Here is a 23,212-nt window from a genome sequence, read left to right on the forward strand (position 1 = left end):
ACATGCAGTAAATAGTTGGTCTGTTGACCCATGGCGGCCCCTGCTTGCTGAGAGTCAAATACAGGCAAATCACTATGACAATCTCTCTGTTCATCTTGTAATCCATTGCCTGTATCCACTACCTCCCACCTATTGTCATTAATGCTGCATCTCGTAGTGTCTGCTCCTAATTCCTTAGCATGTTATTTATTCTGGTTTTCCCCCCTGTGGTTGACTGATTCAACACCAGTGCCTGGTGTCCCCTCTCACTGGTCTGTTCCTTGTTCGTGTAAAACTCTATTCCGCCTGGACATCCACAGGTACGTGGACTTCCCCACAGTGTCTATGGGGACTGTAGCTTGTATGGCAGTGTTATTCAAGTTCTCCTTTGGCCAGACAGAAATATGGCTCTTCATGAAATCATTATAATCTCTCTGCAGCTTCTTCACTTTGGTATGCTGCAGTGTATGATCGATAGTAGAGAAGGTGCAATACATATTCCCTAAATGGCTACTATACCTCCCTTCTTGAAATTCGGTCTCTAGTTGCTGCTGCAAAGAATCAACATCTTTACTCAGTTGCTGTTCCTCTGGAGCAAAAAACTCCAGTAACAGTTGCATGTAAGAAAAGCCAGTATTGATGTTGATTTTCTGCCATTTGGCAAGAAGTTCTGGGTAATGGTCACCTTGTGCGGACATGCAGAAAACCCTCATGCCCCTCAGAACCACACCAAACTGTAGACATGCTTCAAAATGATTTGGCTGCCATTGCAAATGCTTCAGTTTATCCACCTTGTTGACAAACTCATTGAGTAGTTCTTCAAATGTAGGATTCTGCTCACTGCTCACATTTCCTGACAGCTGCCGCCCGGTGGTAACATGCAGATCCAATTGTAACAGAGGATTCCCAGTGGAAACCAAATTCCCTTTCACCTTATCCACCCATGAGGATGGAAACATCAGTGGTGCACTGTCCTTCTCCTTCTGCATATTCTCCATGGTGTGAGGTTTCCATACACAAAACCAAATACCCAAAACAAGTAAAGAAAACCTCACTAAAGGTAACGCTGCTACACACAGTCAATCCAAAAAAGAAAAAAATAGCAGCTACCACCACTGAGAGAACAGCAATGTAATAAATCAGCTCAATAAAAACAATAAAATACAAGACTTGAAATGTAACACTGATACAAAATGATGAGCACTTTCAGTCCTTGCCCTTCATCAGATAAAGTGCTCACTTTCAATCACTCATTTAAAGGGAGTAACAACCAATCTGTGCTCAATACTGGACCCGCCTTTTCTTAACGACAGATTTTAGTGGGATGACATCATTGAGTCCTGGATGTCTAAGAGCTGTAAGTTCTACTATCCATTTGGTCTCTTCATATTCTGTGTCATTCACTACATCCCACCTCTGATACCTTTCACCACTCTCCAAATCACCTTGAATTTAAAATGATGTCCCTGATGATTGGAAGCATGTCTATACAATGCATTGTGCTCATTCTGTACCCTGATAGTTGATAAATGGTTCAGTATCCTGTTCTTGAGTATATAGTTAATTTTCCCTAAGTCATAACAATTGCATAGTTGACCCATGGCTAAGTAAACCGCATTGGTGGTCCTGCAGTTGGCTCTAACATTAAAATAATGTACCCTACCTGTAACGGGGTGAACAAAACTAGTATCTGTATTAATGTAACTGTACGCCTTGCAGGACCCACAAGGTCTAGTCCCTTTTCTCATCTCTACTAGTTGGTTGTCCTTTCTAACCTCATGACTCATGAAATCTTTTAAATTTGTGTTCCTCCTGAAGCCGAAGCTGGGTTCATCCCCCACAACCTTCCTGATCTTCTCATCAGAAAGCTCGATTTTCCAATTCTAACTATATTGCACACACCAAAAATGTTGTTGCTATATGTAAATATAAGTCTAACCTTGCTACTCTCCCTATTTCTTCTTTGGTGGAGCATGTTATGGTTGCTGAAAATGAATGGACATAACTGGCTGGTATTTATGAAGAGGCCCATGACACTAGAGTCGTATAAAGTAACTGTTCCTGAAAGGGTTGTAGTGATAGAAATATTGCAGGATTAGAAGAAATACAGGTTTATGAAACAAGGCAAAGGACAAATTGTGAACAGAAGTGCTACATCTCTGTGGATAATGTCTTTCCATGTCAGGACTTGGGTATTACAGTGGCCGTCAACTTTTTTAGAGTAAGAAATTGACTGCTATATGCAATGCTGTATTGAGAGAAAGTGAATAAGTATTGTATTTTGTCTGCGCAAGACTGGATAAAGTCACCCCATGCAGTGGCCTCTGTATGACAGATATTTATCTTGATGGCCTTTTACTAAGCATTCTTGATAAAAACTGACCTGGAAGCCTCAAACAGCACCCACGGTGGTGAATGGAATTTTAAAATGGAAAGGGTAGAGGTACAACCGTATTTGACAATCACTCAGCAGATGCGCTGGGTATAATTATAAGGAAAAATGTACACAGTAGGCATAGCTAATTTGCTCAACTGAATGGGAGGAAACAAAAATGTGTAGTGACACACTGAATACTCAGTGGTGAAAACTGCACTGTAACAGTATTTAGAAAAGAGGGTGTAGTTTATGATTGGGATTGTGGAGCTTTTGTCCCATCCCCCCTTTAAATAACCACACCACACACAAAGACATTTGACAACCTTTTATTAAACTGTATTATACAATGAACTATGTACACAAAAAACAACATTAATTATCTTCTTCAGCAACGATGATCTCCAGGCAACGTCACCACTCACCCCGGATGAACTTTACCTCAAGGCAGCGTACCATCTCACCCTGATACCTTCTCCACCGGGGCAGCGTACCTACTCACCCAAATAAAGAGGCAGCGTACCTACTCACCTCACCACCATACCAAACCATAAACCAATAACCACCTTCTTTAGAGGGGGAACAGAAGAGGACAATCCTGTCCCTCTTCTCTGCCTCAAATTGCCCACATCTTCCATCCCTATATAAAAGAGGAGGGTGGTAGGGCCACAAACTCACGCCAAATGTGCCTACTTTTTTTAATCCCAAACCCTTAGTACTGTCAAAAGTCCCACCTACTCCTACCTCACTTCCTTTTACATCTCCCTCTCTCCTTAACCCTTTCACCACCACAAACCCACTATCCTAACCAACTACAATCCTTACCTTCCTTTCTATCACTATACCCTCCCCACACCCCTTTACCCCCTTACTCGAGGGACTGGAACAACTTAGCTTGTCCCAAACTGCATTTGTCTCATCTCCCCTTTAAATAACCACACCACACACATAAAGACATTTGATGACCTTTTATTAAACTGTATTATACAATGAACTATGTACACAAAAACCAACATTAATTATCTTCTTCAGCAACGATGATCTCCGGGCAGCGTCACCACTCAACCTGGGTGAACTTTACCTCAAGGCAGCGTACCAACTCACCCTGATACCTTCTCCACCAGGGCAGCATACCTACTCACCCACATAAAGAGGCAGCATACCTACTCACCTCACCACCATACCAAACCATAAACCAATAACCACCTTCTTTAGAGGGGGAACAGAAGAGGACAATCCTGTCCCTCTTCTCCGCCACCAGCCTGATCCCAGGCTGTTCCCCCTCCTAAACCCTAGCCACAATCATATCCTCTATAAAGAGTTTCAGATGCAAATTAAAAAGATCCAGACCCACATCATTAAGGTGTACTCCATCCGTTTGATACCAAGACTCCTCTCCATCCCCAAAATCTCTATGGTCAATAGTATGCATCCCTAAAATCCTTAATTGCCTAGCCAACCTCTGATTAACACACCATCTAAACCTTTTAATCGCCTTATAACTATATGCAGCCCTCCAACACAAACACAGAACCAACTCTGACCACACAATTTCCATATCTGGGTATAATGCCTGTAATCTCATCAAATCTTGCAGCATAATGTCCACCAATTGTTTTCTAGAAATAATGTCCAAGTCATTGCCCCCTAAATGAATGACTAGTATACAAGGACAACCCACCTTCAGTTTAGCCCTCTCAAATTCATGTAACAACCCATCCCACCTAAGCCCCCTAACACCATGCCATGACACTGACCACCCTAAATGAACTAAACTCAAATTTACCCCATCATTCCTAACTAAAGCATGCTTCTCTGCCAGTGGATGAACAAATGCCCCAAGATGATAATGTGCTTCCCTAAAAGAAAAGAAGAAAAATTAATAATCAGACCACAACTTATCTAATATAAGACAAAAATGCATTTGAAGACCACCTCCCCACTCTTTTAATCAATTCAATAGAACTACCCTCTCCAGCTAAATCTGAAGCCCTATCTATCCTGAACGAGTGAGCTGCAAACCTCTCTGCCGGAAATCCCATACAATGTAAAACCTTCCTCACCAAAAGTATGAATCTACTACTCAACACCACCTTCCCATCCACTGAACAAAAAATTAACTGATCCACACTCCCCTTTCGCCTCCTCATAAATTCTTTTGCCCACATTACTGGACAAATGCAAGGATTCTTGCCAGTTTTAAGCATCACCACACATCCCCTACCCAACTGATCTGTCTTACTCCTCCTTAATGCAATAGTAACCTCACCCTCCCCTATAATGACATCCTTCCAACATAATGAGCCTAACAACTCTGAAATATGAAAGGTACCAAAATATAACCATGTACATAACATACCCCACATAAAATAATCCATAGACCCCTTTTGCAACAAACCTAACCCTTTCAACAAAACTTTCAATATAACCCTTGTAAGTGGCCATCGAACATCCTTACGTTCCACCACCATTTTCCCCCAACCCCTCAACATACGCTCCAATGTCCAAGACTTAGTGAAATCCTGCAACCCCGTTACCTTAGCAAAAATGCTAATCACAGCCAAATCCCCCTTAACCGTCTGCAGAGCCCTGCCTAACCCCCAAGCATAAGCTACATATTGCAGTAGTAATTCCTCTGACCATACCCCCTTCCTCCTCTGGCAGCTGCAAAATAAACTGATTAAAATCAGAAAGAGCCCTACCGTATGCCTTCCTTGTAGAAGGGGCCTAGGAATGCCATACTAACCACCTGGCTACATCGACCCCAGATTCCACACCTCCTCTGGCAGGATTTCTGGCACCTCCTCCACCCATGGAACTAACCCTCTAATCCTGCGAAACTGAAATCGGGACAAGCTATCAGCAATCTCATTCCTCACGCAAGGCACATGCACTCCTGTAAAAAAAAATTTATTAGAAGGCTCTGCAAAACCAATTGACATAATACCAACAATAACAAGCCCGACTTAGCTGTCTTATTTTGCAATACACTCACTACAGCCATATTGTCAGAGTGCAAAACTGCATGTTTGCCCCTCAGTTGCTCCTTCCACACCACTGAAGCTGCCCATATCGGCATCAATTCCAGAAAGGCCACATCCTGCTTCTGTACCTCCTCCCAATCCCGAGGCCATTCAGCCGCAAACCACCAACCCCTGAAAAAGGCCCCATGCCAGCACCCTCAGCTGCGTCCATAAACAACTGAAGTTCCTCCTCCCCCACCCAGTCTGACTGCCAAAAAGATATCCCATTAAATTGTTGCAAAAACCCATTCCACAACCCTCCTGCACCAGTTGGGTTACCCTAACCCAATGGTGTTTGCTCTTACCCCCTTTCAGCAAATACGCCAGTGACCTACAAAAAGCTTGCCCTGTGTGTACCACTCGACAGTCAAAATTCAAAAGCCCAAGCAACTCCATAGCTGAACAAATATGAATCTTATCCTTAGCCATCACCGAATGTATCACCGACCTAAGCCTCTCTATTTTATTCTCTGGTAAACAAAACAGTCCCCGCTCCGCATCAACTGTTAATCCAAGAAATTCTAATGCCCTTGCCAGACCCTCCATCTTATGCTGAGCCAGTGGTACACCTAACTCCTCACACATAATCGTAAACTCCCGCAAACCATCCTGTGCTCCTACCCTTCCTTCGCACACCAACAAAAAATCATCTAAATAATGCACTGCCTTTTGAGTCCCCACTTTCTTCTGCCAAATCCAATGCAATACTGTACTGAACTTCTCAAAAGTCGCACATGCCTCTGAACAACCCATAGGCATAGCTTTATCAAAGTAGTATATATTTCCTACCCCCAATAGTGGCCAATCCTCACTCCTAATAGGCAACAATCGAAAAGCCAACTCAATGTCGACCTTAACCAACCATGGCTCCCTAAATTCCCTAATCACTTTCACTGCATCATCTAAGGAAGCGTAATGCACCCTAACCTCTTCTGCAATAAAATCATTCACTGAATTCCCTTCTGGATAAGACAAGTGATGAATCACTCTGAATTCCCCTTCTCGCTTCTTCGGCACCAACCCCAAAGGTGACACCCTGTAAGCACTAAAAGGCGGACTGCAAAAGGACCCAATAACCTCCCCACCCTACTCTCTTTCTCCAGTAAAGCCTCCAAGATGTCCTCTTTACCTTGAACAGATCATAAATTCTTGCAACCCTCCCCACCCCTTCCCGTGGTGGAGTTAATAGGAAACCCCCCCTTGAAAACCCTGGATTATCTCCTCTTTGATGGCCAAGCCAGGAAACCGATGAAGCATACTCCGGAGAACCTCCAGCTTAATAGGGAATGGCACCCCTACCTCTATTGCCTCTAAAGAACCTAAGTCCAAATCCCCAGGACCCACGAAAATTACCCCTCCCTCGGGCAAGCTGAAAGCCTTGCCCACCAAATCCACCCAAACATGGGCAAATTTGCACCTCGCCCATGAACAGGAGCCACTATTAAATGACCAACACACACCCGCTGTTTCTGGCCCACTCAACTGTCTGTTAAAGCCCCCATAACTATCCATCATCATAGCCAACCATAGATCTGGATGACGCACCTCCCAACGAAGTGACTGGTCCACAGCCTTCCGTTTGCAAAAAGCTGATCATACCAGATCCACGCATTACCCAGACTTAACCGTTGCGCCTCACAAATGGTAAGGAAATAGCCTAGCAGTGGCAAAGCCAAGGACCCGTCCTTCTCCAGCTGCACTGCCATAACATAAATAAAGCCAACCACCCAATTATCCCATGTCCTAGGGCGAAGCTTACCTACCCTCTGACTTCCCAATGCTGCTATGGCCGCTAACAATTCCTTACTGTTAGAAGACTCTGCTTCCACTAGCCATTGAACCCCTTCTGCATCGATCAGCTCAAACAAATCCACATACTCCCCTTTCCAAATGTTTTCCTTAACCAGACCCGAAATGTGCAGAGTCAGAAAAACTGCTCTGTCCCCTACCCCAAAGATTGGATAGCCAACCAGTCCCCAGGCCGCAGCCCAAAATCAGAGCCTACCTCTGAGCCTAAGCCCAAACTGTCCCTGGAACCCACCGACCCCTCACATCTCTAACCGGGTACCTGGCACCCTGTGCTATCTGCCTCTGCACCTCCTCTATCCCTTGCACACTGCCCCCAAGATCCCCAACTGACAAGTCGTCATCCCTCCCCAACCCACAATCCTCAACCCCTAGCTCCCCCGACAATGTTGCCATAATAAAACCATTACCTGCACCTTCATCTTGCGATGTGCTGGGAACTGGTGTCTCCACTGCTATCACCTGCTGCAATGCCTGTTGCTTTTTCCCCCCAGTTGGAGTTCTCACCACCGTGTGTCGCCTCTTCTGACCTGGGGTCTGTTCAGGTTCCTGTACCACCTCTGATGTTGCCGCCTCCTGGAACAGCTCCTCCGCTTGGGCCACAATTGCTTGCCACCTCTGCCTTAGCTCTGGTAATTTGTGCATCTGTAAAAGAGAAACAAAATATTAGCACTATTCTATAAGCCCAACTGCCCTACTCTCCCCAACCCCTAGTATTGCCTTGCCTTCGCACCTTAACTTACCTCTGCCTGCCCACCGTCACCTTTCACCCACCCTGTCAGCCACACCTCCTACCATTAGTACGCCTTCCTAATCCTAGCATATCCCCTATCAATATCCCTCCCCATGTGTATCTATGGAGAGAAAAAATAAATAAATAATTAAGTCCCTTTAACTATCTCCCTATCTACCAGCCACCCAATCCCATCATCATTCACACAAACAAGCCTAAAAAACACTTATTTTCCCTCCCAGCATGATACTCCATAGCGTTAATGGCTAAGCAACGCAGTGCCCATGTGCAAACCGGCGCTAAGACCTAACAGCTGAAAAAATGGCAGAAGAAACCCACTACACCACCAGGGAGGATGGAGAAGACATTTCACCACCACCACCACCGAAATCCAGGATGGAGGGACACCCGATCGGCTGCGACACCATCCTGAAGCCGGAAGGACCAAAGAAGACAGACTGACACCCACAAAACCACCAGGGAGCACGAACAGCAATCCGTCACTGCACCACCGATGAAGAAGTATGATGGACCCTCAAATGCCTGCCACAACCACTGGGATAGCGGCTACGGACACAGCGGCCCACGAACCCACCAGGGAGAAGATATTCCACCACCACCACTGAATCCCAGGATGGAGGGGCACCCGGATGACCACGACACCATCCTGAGACCAGAGAAGACAAACAGACACCCAGAAACCCCCCAGGGAGCACAAACAATTAACCCACCACTACCACCAATGAAGATGAAGCTGGACGCAAAGATGGATCCCCGAGGAGATGATCTGCCACTATACCCCAATGCTGCCACCTAACACAACCACCGGGAGAACCATTTACTCCAGAAATGGACACAACCAGCCCACGAACCCACCAGGGAGCATGAGGGAATGATCCACCACTACCCCCCAACCTACATGGGACTGGATTACACCAATGGACCCCCCTTTTGCCTACCATGACCACCGGGAGAATGCCTTCCTCTTTTTTTTTTTTTTTTTTTTTATTTACCACGACTGCATGGCACCGATGGCCTACTACCCGATGGAGCTAATGACAGGTTCAGCCTCCCCCCAAGGATGTCACTCGACTGCATGGCCCCACCAAAACAAGGCCCGACAAATCTCCAGGAGACCCGCGGATGACAGGGAGCAAAGAAAAACTTCAACACACAGGTAAGCCTAGCACTACTCCCATCCACTTAATTAAATATATATATATATATATATATATATATTTATATATATTTATATTTATATTTATATATATTTTTTTTTTTTTTTTTGTCCACCCCCCAACCATTCACCCACACACACACACACACACACACACACACACACACACACACACACACACACACACAGTACTCTATCATCCTTTTCCTACCAGTAAGCTCAAACTATATTCCCAAACTCCAGTCCCCCCTTAAATCAACCTCTAGAAAACACCAAAGGGGGGACTGACCCAGACCACCTAACCCCTTCTCTCCCCACCATCCAAGGCCTACCTTCATTCACGACACCTATAGATCATCTGGACGTAAGCTAGTTTGTCACTCCACCAACTCACGCCAAATGTGCCTACTTCCTTTAATCCCAAACCCTTAGTACTGTCAAAAGTCCCACCTACTCCTACCTCACTTCCTTTTACATCTCCCTGTCTCCTTAACCATTTCACCACCACAAACCCACTATCCTAACCAACTACAATCCTTACCTTCCTTTCTACCACTATACCATCCCCCCACCCTTTACCCCCTTACTCGAGGGACCGGGACAACTTAGTTTGTCCCAAACTGCATTTATACACTTGTCTTCACAGTAAATGTGATTCCTATGCACATGCAGTGCTTTACATAGAAGAAATTGCTAAGAAAATAACAGTACAGCAAAAATGAGACAAGACCCCACATCTGTTATAAGTTGCAGATAATCACTGGCGACCGTACTGTATTTGGTAAACTGACACAAAATATGTATGTCCAATGCCCTGAGTTTGCTGTAATGCACTGTTTGGTAATTCTGCGGACAATTTATCTTAAATTAAAATGGGGTGCAGCAGTGAGCATTTTAGAAATCCTGAAGCTATCCTGCATTTTAATACAGATTAATGTAAAACTGTAATGTCCTAGAACTGTTCTCTCTCTCTCTCTTTTTTTTTTTATTTATGTTTCACACCGCAGCAGTCAAAATGTTTGGTACCTTCAGTCAACAGGAAGGTCTGAGAATGGGAGATGAAAATGCTTGCAAAACAGTGTCTCCTTAAGTGCTATTATGGATGGAGCATGGATGGCAATTTCATGACAGGCTGTGGTGCAGCTAAAAAAATGTTCCACTGTCAGAGTAAGACTGGAAGAGGTAAGGAGCCCATTACTCCAGACTCCTGCTGTGAAATGTCAATTGCAGCAGTAAGCAGCTCAAATTGCCTACAGCTCTCTGACAGCTGGGGAGATGGTATGAAGGGGGATGGGAGATGAATAGAAGAACTGCAAGTCAAGAATAACAAAATACTTAAAATTAGCAAGTCTAAAAAGAAGCTGCAGTAAAAAAAACTTTGAAAGTCTGTTCTTTGGCATTTCAGCTACTTGTGGTATAATTAGCCACTGAAAAGCAACAATTGTTTTGTTAAAAGTTTGTGATTGAAACAAAAGAGTGGATACATACTAAGTGAATACTGTGACAGCAACTGGGGGAACACGCCTGCGTGATGTCATGGTTATGAGACAAACACTGCATTGTGGGATAGCAGGAGGCTTAGAAACCACTTCAGGATACTAGACCCCATGTGGTAAGAGTATAAAATTATGTATAAAAATTATAAAAAAAACTGTAAATGGTCCCAGAGTGCTGTTAAAATATAGGGAATATCAAAACTTGATGAAATACACATATTTTTCAGTCTGTGTGTGTGGTTCTCCTTTAAATGAGTATGTAGCTCCACAAGATGTGGCATTACTTACTGCTAAAAGGTTGATCGAACAACCAAATATGGGTTCTGTGGATAATATCAATAGTAATCCACCAGTGGCTCCAACTCTAATCTCTACAACTTCTGATATACATATGGCCACTGACATGGCTGGGGGATCCAACGCAGTGTCTAAAACAACCCCCTTTTTCCTTACTGGTGCCACTTCCGATAACTATGGAATAGAGACAAGGGAGATCATACAGACAGACGAAGAGAGGCTGAGTGCAGCACAAGCAGCAGTCCATGGAGAGGTTTACCCATATGGAACATGGAACAGGAATTGAGTAATTTGGTGGTGAATATTTCCTCTATACATCTTGCCTCTGCACAACTTCAGGTATCGAATAGAGGTTTGTCCTTTGTACCTGCACAGAGATTGAATCTCTCACAGGTTCTGACTAACTTAAGATTATTTTCACATAATTTGACTTTAGCAGCAATGTTTCATGATATGCAAGAAACACTTAGGGTGTTCATTAAACAAAGTACTTTTATACCAGAAAAACATCCTATTATTGAGACATATGTGAATGCATGTGATGAAAGGATCAGAATGGCGCTTAGTGAGAAATGCACATCATGTTGTTATAATTTGAATGCTGAGGAATATAGAGCATTGAATGACCTTAAACATCTAAAATCTGTTGAGAGGTGCCCTACAGATAAAGCTGAGCGATAGGAGTTAAGGACACTATTTTGTATTTAGAGTCTATGACTGAGCTTTTGAGAGACGACAATACTTATCAATTGATTACAAAGCTGCAATTGACAGCTATTGTTGATAGGATTGGTGTGTTGCTATTTGATCTATTGATTACAGGTACCATTAATGAAGATCTGTTTAAACATTTTTAGTAGAGCATCCGACTGTCCCTATTTTATACGAACTTCTGAAGATACATAAAAATATGTATCATCATCCCATGTGACCTATATTATCTAGTAGAGGATGGGCCACAGAGCCCTTGTCCATCTTTCTGGAAAAGATGTTGAGACCTATACTTGATAAAGTTGATTCTGTGTTGAAAGACACCAAAGATTTTATAGAGGACCTGTACTCTAAGGTCAGTGGTATTGACAGGACTACTGATCTTGTATTGGTTACTTTAGATGTGACTTCTCTATTCACAGCGATTCCTAACACTGTGGGTATCGATTTATGTAAGGTCTTTTTTAGCACAATATGTGAACATGCCCAGTAGTAAAAGTGAGCTTATATGTGCTCTTCTTGAATTGGTATTAGAGAACAACGCCTTTGTGTTCGGTCAGGAATATTATTTGCAGAAGGTTGGCATGGCTATGGGCACAGCTTATGCCAATAGCTACACCAGCCTTGTATTAGTATACTGGGAATAGACTAATGTCCTTAAAGATATGATATATATATATATATATATATATATATATATATATATATATATATATATATATATATATACACACACACACACACACACACACACACACACACACACACAAACAAAACTAAAATTAACCGCACTCAAAAAACGAACTAAGAGAAGAAGTTTTAACTAAGAAACAAACTTCGTGACAATAACAGCATTCAAAGAATAGTAAATCACACCAACAACTCTTGTAGTACTTCAGCACTTCGTCTTATTTATTATCAAGACTTCTTCAAAAAGACATGTTTCATAACTGTGAGCAACCCTTTTCAATTAGTTTCAATACATTAGTTCTAGCAGTCCATTTAAAATTAACAGTTCCTCCATTTAAATTAACAACAGAAAATAAGGACCACACAGGCTGTAGACCTGATACTCACGCAACTGGAAATTAATCACTTCCATTGCCCGGTCCAGAATACAACAGTACAAACAGAGTACAGTCAAAGCAGGGGGGGGGGGGGGGGAGTCTCATAGAATGCCAGGTCTCTGAGTACCAGATTCAAGAGACTGATTAAAACCTATAAAAATCTGGAGCATGACAACTTCTATCTGGAAAGGTGTTTAGAACTGGATATAGTCCCACAGGGTCTCAGATTTAACAAATTTCCTAACAGGACCACTCTGAACTCTCAGCTTCACAAAGAACTGGTCAAAATATATGACAACTCTAGGCTAGTGGCTATCAAAACCCTCATCCAAAGCAATACTGAGAGTATGTCCACCTACAAGTCTCAAACAGATGATCTGCAAACACGCATCCTGCGGGATCCCACATTTAATGACTTCACAGAAATGTGGGACAATGTACCGCACAGAATTACTAGGCATGTGGCAACACTGATTGAACACAAAAAAAGCAAATTGCTTAGGGACATTAAACAATATGAGGAAGGAAAAGCATACCCGATCAGGCCCACATGCTCCTTAAACATGTAGAGAATGCGAAACGGATATCCCACAACCAACCAGATGTCCACAACTGACCTAAAGCCTACGAGAGAATTACAAGAACCCACAAATGGACCCAACGCACCTGAGGTGAATAGACTCCTCATCACATCCAGCCCACTAGCAGGGAGTAGCTCCCAGATGAGGGTACATACTCCTCCTAGGAGACAGCCAAGCCCACAAACGCTACTCCAGAATCAGCCGACACAGGGAGATCCAGACATCAGTGAACGTGACCACCATGGCAACAATGAGGACAATGACAACACAAACCGCAGGATACCGGACAGTGCGATCAATCAAGGAGGGGTTTATCAGACCCCACCAATGAACGGTCAAGTCCTCCAACAACAGCACAATTGGCAACAACAATTTTTTTTGTCTTCAGCCGGACTCACAACCAGAACCAGGACTTATACCAGGTTCAGACCAGGGGGTAATGAACAAAACTGGAACTACAACACCAACAATATTGAGGGAAGGAGGGGGAACAACAATCACAGGGGAAGATGGAGAGAGAACGGGATACAGTGGTAGTATTACCGGGATGGGCCACCCTGATCACCCTGCCCATTCACTGATACCAGCACCTGATAGCACTGACTCGAGGTCTCCAGCGGGGGTAGGTGACATCTTTAACCTCACCACATGAGTTTTCTTGGAAAGCCATCATGAGGTATTGAAGAAAGGCTTTTCTTTCATCCCGGTGCAGAGAGCCAAAACAGTGGATGTTATCATGGACCTCAAGTGCTTCCTGAGAAAGTTACAACTAAAATTGGATATACAACAACATGAAGAGGAGGAAGATGAGGAAAGCTCCGAGGATGACGACAGACCCCTTACCATGAAGAGCCTGTACGCTGCTGCATTCTCCAACACACTGAGCCTCCTTGCAAGTACCTGTGAAAGGGATATTAGGAAACTCCTTTCTGATAAGCCCTCAGCAAAGTGGCACAACCTGAACAGGGAAGAAAGACAGACTTGGAAGGAACTGAGTCAGGACAAATCCCTACGAATCATGAAGGCTGACAAGGGATCCGGGACAGTAGTGATGGAGCAGGAGAGATATATCCAAACACTTGAAGAATCTCTCATGGATAACCAGTTCTACAAAAAAGGTCAGCATCAATCAGGTACAACAAAACTTTAAACAAATTGACAACCTACTATTGGAACTGTACCTCAGGGATGAGATCTCTCAAGACAAAAAAGACTTCATGCAGGTCACAACACCCAGCCTTGGAAAATTTTTTGGAATCCCCAAGGTTCACAAAAACCCTGAAAATCCACCTTTCTGCTGAAGGACAAAAACAGAAAATATTTCACTATACATGGACCACATCCTTAACCCCATTGTACAGAACCACAAATACTACACCAAGGACTCTTTGGAGTTTCTAAATGACATCTCCGAATTAAGGCCGGATGGAGGGGAATATTTACTGGTCACCCTAGATGTAGAAGCACTCTACACAAACATCCCCCACATCAATGGACTTACCCTCACCACACAGTACCTGAACAGGCACTCCAACCTAAGTGAGGCTAAGATTAATACTGTATGCAGGTTAACAGAAGCAGTATTAAGAAATAACTTCTTTCAATTCAATGGAAAGATTTACCACCAACAGAAAGGTGTAGCCATGGGGTCCAAAATGGCCCTGGCATATGTGAACTTAGTCCTCAGTGCCTGGGAAATGAATAAGGTTGAATCGCTGCCCGGATTCAACAACACCATAATGTACAGGTGTTATACTGATGATGTCTTTTTCATCTGGAAGGCGGATTTGCAGATGACTATGTGAGAGATGGAGATACACAATCTCATTGGAGTCAAAAAGCTCACATCCAAATAAGTTTATGAAGAACACACACAATACATCCATCACACAGTGTCCCCCACAAACATTGGCAAGCCTGTGCTGAGGCTGTAAAAAATGCAATCTTGCAAAACCTCTAAGAACTGCAATGCCTATGAATGGCAACACCTGTCCTAAGCCCTCGCTAAAGCACTCACCACCAGCAAAACCAAACATGACACAGATTGAAACACAGCAGATCTGTAACAGCAAGGCCCCTTAAGCAGGCAATAACATATTATCCCGAACTATTGTCAGTGGGGACTTCATTGTACGACACAGATGCCACACTTACCATACCAAACAAGGAGAGAATGATGGTTAATTGCTTATCTGGCATCTGGATGCTATCTACATGCACACTTAAGTCACTACACCATTGTACCATTAAGATTTTATCATAGAGCATGTGGGTGTTAATGAACTGAGACATACTGCCTTGGAGTATATGAAGAGAGGGGTCTACTTTACATTACCGAAACTACACTTCACCGACACACAAAACACCGACCCCAAATAACCGAAACCACACAACACCGACAACTCACAAAACCGAACACAATTACACCGACACAAACAACGTAAATTACACATGACACACAATGACATATCCACTAACCCTTAACCAAACCCTAACCCTAAGGTCCGACACTACCACACAGTTACCCTACCCGCACCCTAACCCTAACTCATTTAACCCACCCCTACACCTAAAGACTGTCACTATCGCACACTTAACCTACCTGCACCCTAACCCTAACTCACTTAACCCACCCTAAAACATAAAGCCCGTCACTATCGCACACTCACCCTACCCGCACTCTAAACCTAACTCACTTAACCCGTCCCTAAACTACAGTCCGTCACTATCACACACTTACCTTACCCAAACCCTAACTCCGACACTACCACACACTCACCTTTCCCACACCCTAACCCAAAATCCCACAATATCGCACACTTACCTGACTGCTCCTAACTCCGTCACTATCGCACACTTACCGAGTCACGCTCACACGTTACCCTTGTCGGTCTTTTGGCTGTAGGCAAATCACCTTTTCGATCAACTTACCTGTCGGTCGTTTCGTCTCGGTCTTCTGCGTGTCGGTGAAGTGTCGTGTCGGTAATGTAAAGGGGACCCGAAGATAGACATTGTTGATCTGTCTGAATGTGTGTCTCGGCAGATATCTTTTGCATTGAGCAGTACTCTGCCTTGATCAAGGATGAGGCCACAGTATGAACAAAAGACCACTTCAATAATTTTCTAAGTTGGTGATGTTTATCATGCTGATTCAATACATTTTCTGCCTGCGAGGACATGGTTAGTAAAACACATTGCTTTGCAAAGGGTGCTTTGCACACGTCTCCATGAAAAGCTAGAAAGCAGAGAAAGGAACAGGAAACTTGAAAAACTCTACAGTCAGGGTTGAGGAGTGATAGGCCAGTGAGTTCCCATATGACAGAACAGATGACACAGTTTGAAACTGAAGATAATGTGCCACAGGAAGATGATATAGAACTATCTATAAAATGCCCGCAAGAATTGGAAATTAGGTGATATACCCTCAGTACGGAAGAAAATGAGTTAAGAGAAGAGTTGCTTGATTTAATAGATAAAGACAGATATATCAAGATCAGTGAGAGAAATAGACTGCAGAAATGAAAGGTTAATATTGGCAGCACAGGATAGTGGGCTACGTACACAGTGGTTTACAAAGTCCATTGAACCTGTGGGAGAAAAACAGATGTAGGTTTTGTAAAACCAAATTGGAAACAGTAACACACCTTGCTGTTGGTTGTGATGCACTAATGGCAGAGGGACTGTATACTGAAAGGCATAATAATGTGGTGAGACTGTTACACTGGAGATTGTGCAAACATTATGGTAGCGAAGAGGTAGAAATACACTTGAAACATGAGCCACAAAGCATCATAGAAAATAAAGTTTCTATCGCATGGGATCACCCAATACCAACAGTTCAAAACAGAGATGCTAGAAAACTGGATAGAGTGGTCCAAGAAAAGAAAATGTAGCATTGATCATTGAAATTGCCACGCCGAGTGACTACAGTGTCTTGCATACAGAGAGACACAAAGTCATAAAATACATGGATCTGCAGACAGAAATGAGAGCCATGTGAGAATTTTCCTTATTCATAAATAATAAAATATGTGACCTTCCCTCCTTGAATATAACCACATATGTAGATCCATACATCTACCCACAACACCTTGATGCAGTTTTTAGCAGAAGGCGGTTGGGTACAGGTGATCATCTCTTAATTGAGTCATATACATGTGTTACTGCCCTATAGCACAGACTACAAACTTGCTGCAGAGCACTTTACAGTTTGGCCCATACTAATAAGTACTTTTTAACCCCTAAAAATCTAGTTTATACTATTTGCCACACTTCATAAACTTCATAACTTTCCCCCAGGTCTGTTAACAGACATTACCAATAACACCATAGCAAATGTTAGATAGTAAAGATACCTTGGCCCTATATTGATCCTTCATTGACCTTTACCGACCACACAAAGCCACCAATACTGCCCTAGCACAGCTCAAACTCTGCTACAAAATATCTTGATTACTACTCCTAGAAGGATGAAGGGCAATATCAAGGAATGTCCTTACACCAAAACTAGAATATGGGTTACCATAGCTAGTACTGCAGAAGGTAAAAAATACTCAAAAGCAAGTTAGGGAAAAAACACACAAACACATATATATATATATATATATATATATATATATATATATATATATATATATACGTATATATATATATATATATATATATATATATATGTATGTATATACACACATCATTGTAATCATCTTCAGAAATGTAACTGGTTGGCACTTCATGGTAGAGTCATACTTCTGTTTAGTTCATTCTTATGTAAAATAGTGTTGGTAGACCAATATCCCCCCACACACATACATACACACACTTAAAATCAAAACTGCCAATGTATTCGATGTCAAGGGAATGTATAAAAACTACACATCTGTATGATTATCTCTCTCTCTCCCTCTTATATATATATATATATATATATATATGCATATATAGTATCTCTCTCTCTCATATATATATATATATATATATATATATATATATATATGTGTGTGTGTCTTTCGGTTTTTCCCAGTTAGGGGTCGCCACAGCGGAACTCCGGTCTGCTAATAATTGGCAGTTGATTTTTACATGCTGAGTTGCCAGCCCTGACGCACAACCTTCAATGAAGGTACGCCCATTCATGCATGTCTCCACACAGAAGACACTCTAGCTGAGAATCGAACCGGACAGCATCTTACTGTGAGGCGACAACGCTACAGCAGCACCACCACCGCATATTATAGTATTTTCCATCTTTTGATGTTAGGCACATTTTGCCTTCCACAATGGAAATTGCAATCCCTGTATGTATTAGTAGTCTCCTAAATATTGTTGAAACCGACAGTCTCTGTATGTTTTAGTTATCTTATAAAATGTATTAATAAACATACGTTTGGACACCTTCTCTATAATTTCATATTTTCTATGTTGTTTTATTTTTGGCTCCAAAGAACCTAATTGGTGTTTGAACATTGTCAATAAACCAGTCCATTACCTAGCTAACAAATACATATAAAAAAGATTAGATAGATAGACAGATAGATAGCAACTTTGCTGCTATACCCTTGGAATGAGCTGCTTCCTGGTGTACAGGGGTTGATTCCCTTCACATGTCTAATGTGTCACCTTAAGCAAGTCACTTAACTAGACATATTTTGGAACAATTAGGAATTTGGGCTTGACTCATCAATGGCCTCCTGCACCACATGTCTACTAACTACCTAAACATATCCAAAAATACACTTTTGCAGCAGGTTCCAAACAATCAGAATTGTATGCGATTGACTGCTTGGATGCAAAGCTTTATTCAAGGTCACACTTAAATAGTATATGGTGTTATAAATGAACATGCCTTATAGGTTCACAGGTTATGTGTACAAGTTCTAGGATTCCATGCCCTTGGATGAAGCATACCAAACAGATGGGGTCCCCAAAATAAAAAGTTAATTACAGCAACTGTCAGAATAAATTATACAGTGATTAACCTGTTTTTTTTTTTCATTTTTTGCCATCCTTTAGCCTGTTTTATTTAATAGTCAGTGTGAGTTTGCTGTTTTGATCACCTTTCCCATTATTTTTCTTAAACGATTATTTTCTCTGTTCCCTCACTATTCAATCTAACGTATCCAACCTTTCATCAGCTAGTTTCTTGAAATTCTTTCCACCCTATCTTCTTCTTCCTTACTTTCTTAAATTGATCACTAATTGTCTCCACTCATAAATCAGGTTTATTTCCATTCTTCCGCTATTGTTGTGAGCACTAGCTGTTACACCATTATGGAAGTATTTCATATAGTGTCGCTACTTCTCTTCATGAGCTCCCAGAGAAAGTCTTTCTTAGCTGCTCCACCAAAGAGCTGCCCCTAGGCCTATACTATGGGGTTCTCTGTCTCTGCTACATGACTTGCTGTGCAACCATATATTTACCACCCACCCCAGAGTCATCATCGAATGTATAATTCTTCACAGTAAGTTCACACTCTGTTATTGTTTCCCTGACTATACTCCAGAAATCTTATACCTCCTTGAAGTAATGCTACTGACACAATACATAGACACGGTGTCTTGCACTAATATAATACTCACCTACAAAACACACAGAAATGACAAACGTTGGACTCGGTCCTTTCTTGACATTAATGCAGTTACCACCAATGTCACTCATAACTACTTAGTGGGATAAGCACTCTCTGTCCTTCTCACAAATATGCACACCTTGACTATCTAACCTAGTCTGATCATACAACAAAACCATCATATTAAGTCCTATGTGCATCTACAACGAAAGCAAGATTTCCATAATAAAGCATGAGGTAATGAAATAAAACCTAGGCCTAGCAATCAGAACCCCCACTAACTACATTTACCCAAGTGAAACCCAGATTCATGTCTCATTAATAGCACGCTATAAAACACAGCACTCCTAAAGGCACATATATAAAATCAGTACATCTGAAGACATGTTTAGAAAATAATTCAGCTAATATTGTATGAGTCATTGAACATTGCCATCATACCTCTCAAGTGTACCTCATTTGAGGTCTGAAAAGGTTCATGTTCCTTGAAGTTTTATAATGAAAGGATCTGTCGCACATTCAGTGTTGTTAATTTTTTACCTGACACTAATGGTGGATCAAAAGGAATCAAATTAATTCATTAAATGATCTAATTTTTATAAGTAGAAAACCAGCATATTTTAAAATATCACCTTCCTAGTTGAAGTTGTTAGTGACCTGTTAGTATGTATTCCACATTTTGCCCATTTGTTCGACATTATATGGGATAGTGTTCCTCATTATGGCGATGGAAGGTTGCGAGCTATGATTATCATAAACCCAACCCGTTATTGTTGAAAGGCAAAGAGGTACGGAAAGAAAATGAAGCCGAGTCATACTGCAGATATGGACATCACAGTAATAAGCCAATCGATACATTCAAAGGGATCGGCTTATTACTGTTAGATTTTTAGGTACTTACGTATGATCCACTTTCAAGTCCATTTTCAACACAGAGAAAGTGCCACACATTCGAGGTTAACATTGCTAAGTGTTGCTTGTTAAAACATTTATCAAGGATAGTCGAATGCTTTTAACCGTGTCAAACTACTGTTCTACATTCATGACAAGAAAATCTGACAACTATGAACCCCAAATAAGCATATAAGGTTCTCACTGTTTCCAATGGCCAAAAATATAGTCTACTCTTTTAAATGTGCAAAGCTGCACTTCTTCATGGAAATTATATTTTTCTTAGGACAAGCACAATGTTATCGGCAGGAGTGCGGCTGGACATACAGCTGTTTCTCCACTTGGCAATATGGTTGCGATAATAATGTTTCGGTCAATGGAATAAAAAAAAAAAAATTAATATTAATGAAGCTTGTTCCTGTCTCTGGCAGCCTAACCAGATATCCCGCCATCTCTCATACACACATACACACAAACACATTCTGCTTACACACACTCATTCTCAAATTCAGTCACTCATGCATCGGAAACTCTCTCTCTCTCATACACAGCATTTCCTGCATTCATACGCTTACATCCTGCGTTCACGAGCACACTGTTCTTTCTCTTCTGCATTGCTAACTCTATTCCATTCATGCAAACACATTATTCCATGCGTTCACACAGACATACACACTGCTTACACTCACAAACTATACATTTTATCATGTATTGCTCGCTCTTGTTCAGGCACAAACACTTCTGCATAAAAAAACACAAACATACTGCTTTCATGGCCACATTCATGCACACGCATGCAGACATATAACCAAACACACACTACAACTATACCCACACAGACATGCACTCAATTATTTTTTACGGTATATCTGTGAGGATTCCACGAGCACATGGGCACCAGGTGAACAGAAGATGGGAAAGGCAATTTGATTGCCGAAAAAAAAAAGTTATAAATGCTAAAATAGCTTCATTTTTTTACATTAAAATTACATAAAATAAAGAGGATTGAGGGCACTGATTAAGGACACATTACACTAAGAGAATGCATAGTGGCTATGTGCGAGGCAACAGAAAAAACAATGTAGAGGATTGAGGGCACTATTTTAAGGCACGTTACACTATGGGAATGCATACTGGCTATGTGTGAGGTGAGGGAAAGAATGTAACGCTACAGTAGCATACATATTTTAAACCAATGAGAGGCATTTTTAGGAGACCGATATCGTACAGCATGGATTTCACAACAAAGGACTACAAATAGAAATGAAGGGCAATATAAAGAAACATCATCAGAAAAATAACAGAAAAATTAATGAATGCTTTTGCGGCAGAAATTTATATGCATTATAAATAATTAAAGGAACTTACCGAAAAATCTTTAAGCAAAAGGAAAACATTCCCAAGGGACTTGGCTTGCAGTTTTGCTAGAGAAAAGACTTGATCTGATGCTGTTTTTACTCCGGACTGAAACAGTGGATGGAATAGAGTTCCACAACAAGTTACACTGTAATTTATAATAACTGACAAGGGCTGACCTAGATAATGGTGATGTCACAGTGTGGGAGGATCAGCTGGAGAGGGAACTATTGCTTTGACTGTGTAGAATGTACGTCAGCAAGGTGGAGACCAATTAGACCAGAAAGAATGCGATAGCAAAGAACGGGGGATGGGCTTTCCTGCCCTATGCTAGGGAATGGCAGAAATGTACAAGTGACAAACTTCTTCGGCCATTTTGGTAATTGCTGATGGCTGGGATCAGTTTATAGGGAAAGAAGAAGACTCGTGGTTGAGTAAAATTGTGACTGAGCCTGGAGTGTTCCTTTAATTTAGATGGACTGCTAGAACTAATGTATTTAAACAAAGTGAAAAAGGTTGCTCACAGTTATGAACCATGTCTTTCTGAAGAAGTCTTGATAATAAATAAGACGAAAGCACTAAAGTACTACAAGAGTTGTTGGTGTGATTTACTATTCTTTGAATGCTGTTATTGTCACAAAGTTTGTTTCTTAATATGTTGTACACACACACACACACATATATATATATAGATATATATATATATATATATATATATATGTGTGTGTCATTCACTATAAACGTTTTGTTGATATTTTTTTGCTTTGGGAGGGTAGCATTGGACTGCTCAATGAGTTTATTTCTTTTTTGCAAAGGTTAATGGACTTCTTAAGCTTCAGTAGTAAGATCTCCTTAGACTCCAATGATTTTTTGGACATTACTGTTCATATTAACAATATGGGCAAGTTTAATACAAAAATATATAAGAAGCCATGTAAAAATAATTCAGTGTTGCATAAGAGCAGCAGCACAGACAAATTTATTTATTTATTTATTGGCATTTGTTAACTGGGTTAGTCCAGCTGGGTTTGTGGCCCATTTTCTGTGGAAACCCGAGGAGAAAAGCTCCAAGAAGAAAATACAATTTAAAAATATACAGTTTAAAAATAAATGCAAATACAGTTTTACAATACCATAAATAATAACCGACATAAGGAG

This window comes from Protopterus annectens, chromosome 9.part0 (assembly GCF_019279795.1).
Source record: "Protopterus annectens isolate FY-2018-M chromosome 9.part0, PAN1.0, whole genome shotgun sequence".
Classification (NCBI taxonomy): domain Eukaryota; kingdom Metazoa; phylum Chordata; order Ceratodontiformes; family Protopteridae; genus Protopterus; species Protopterus annectens.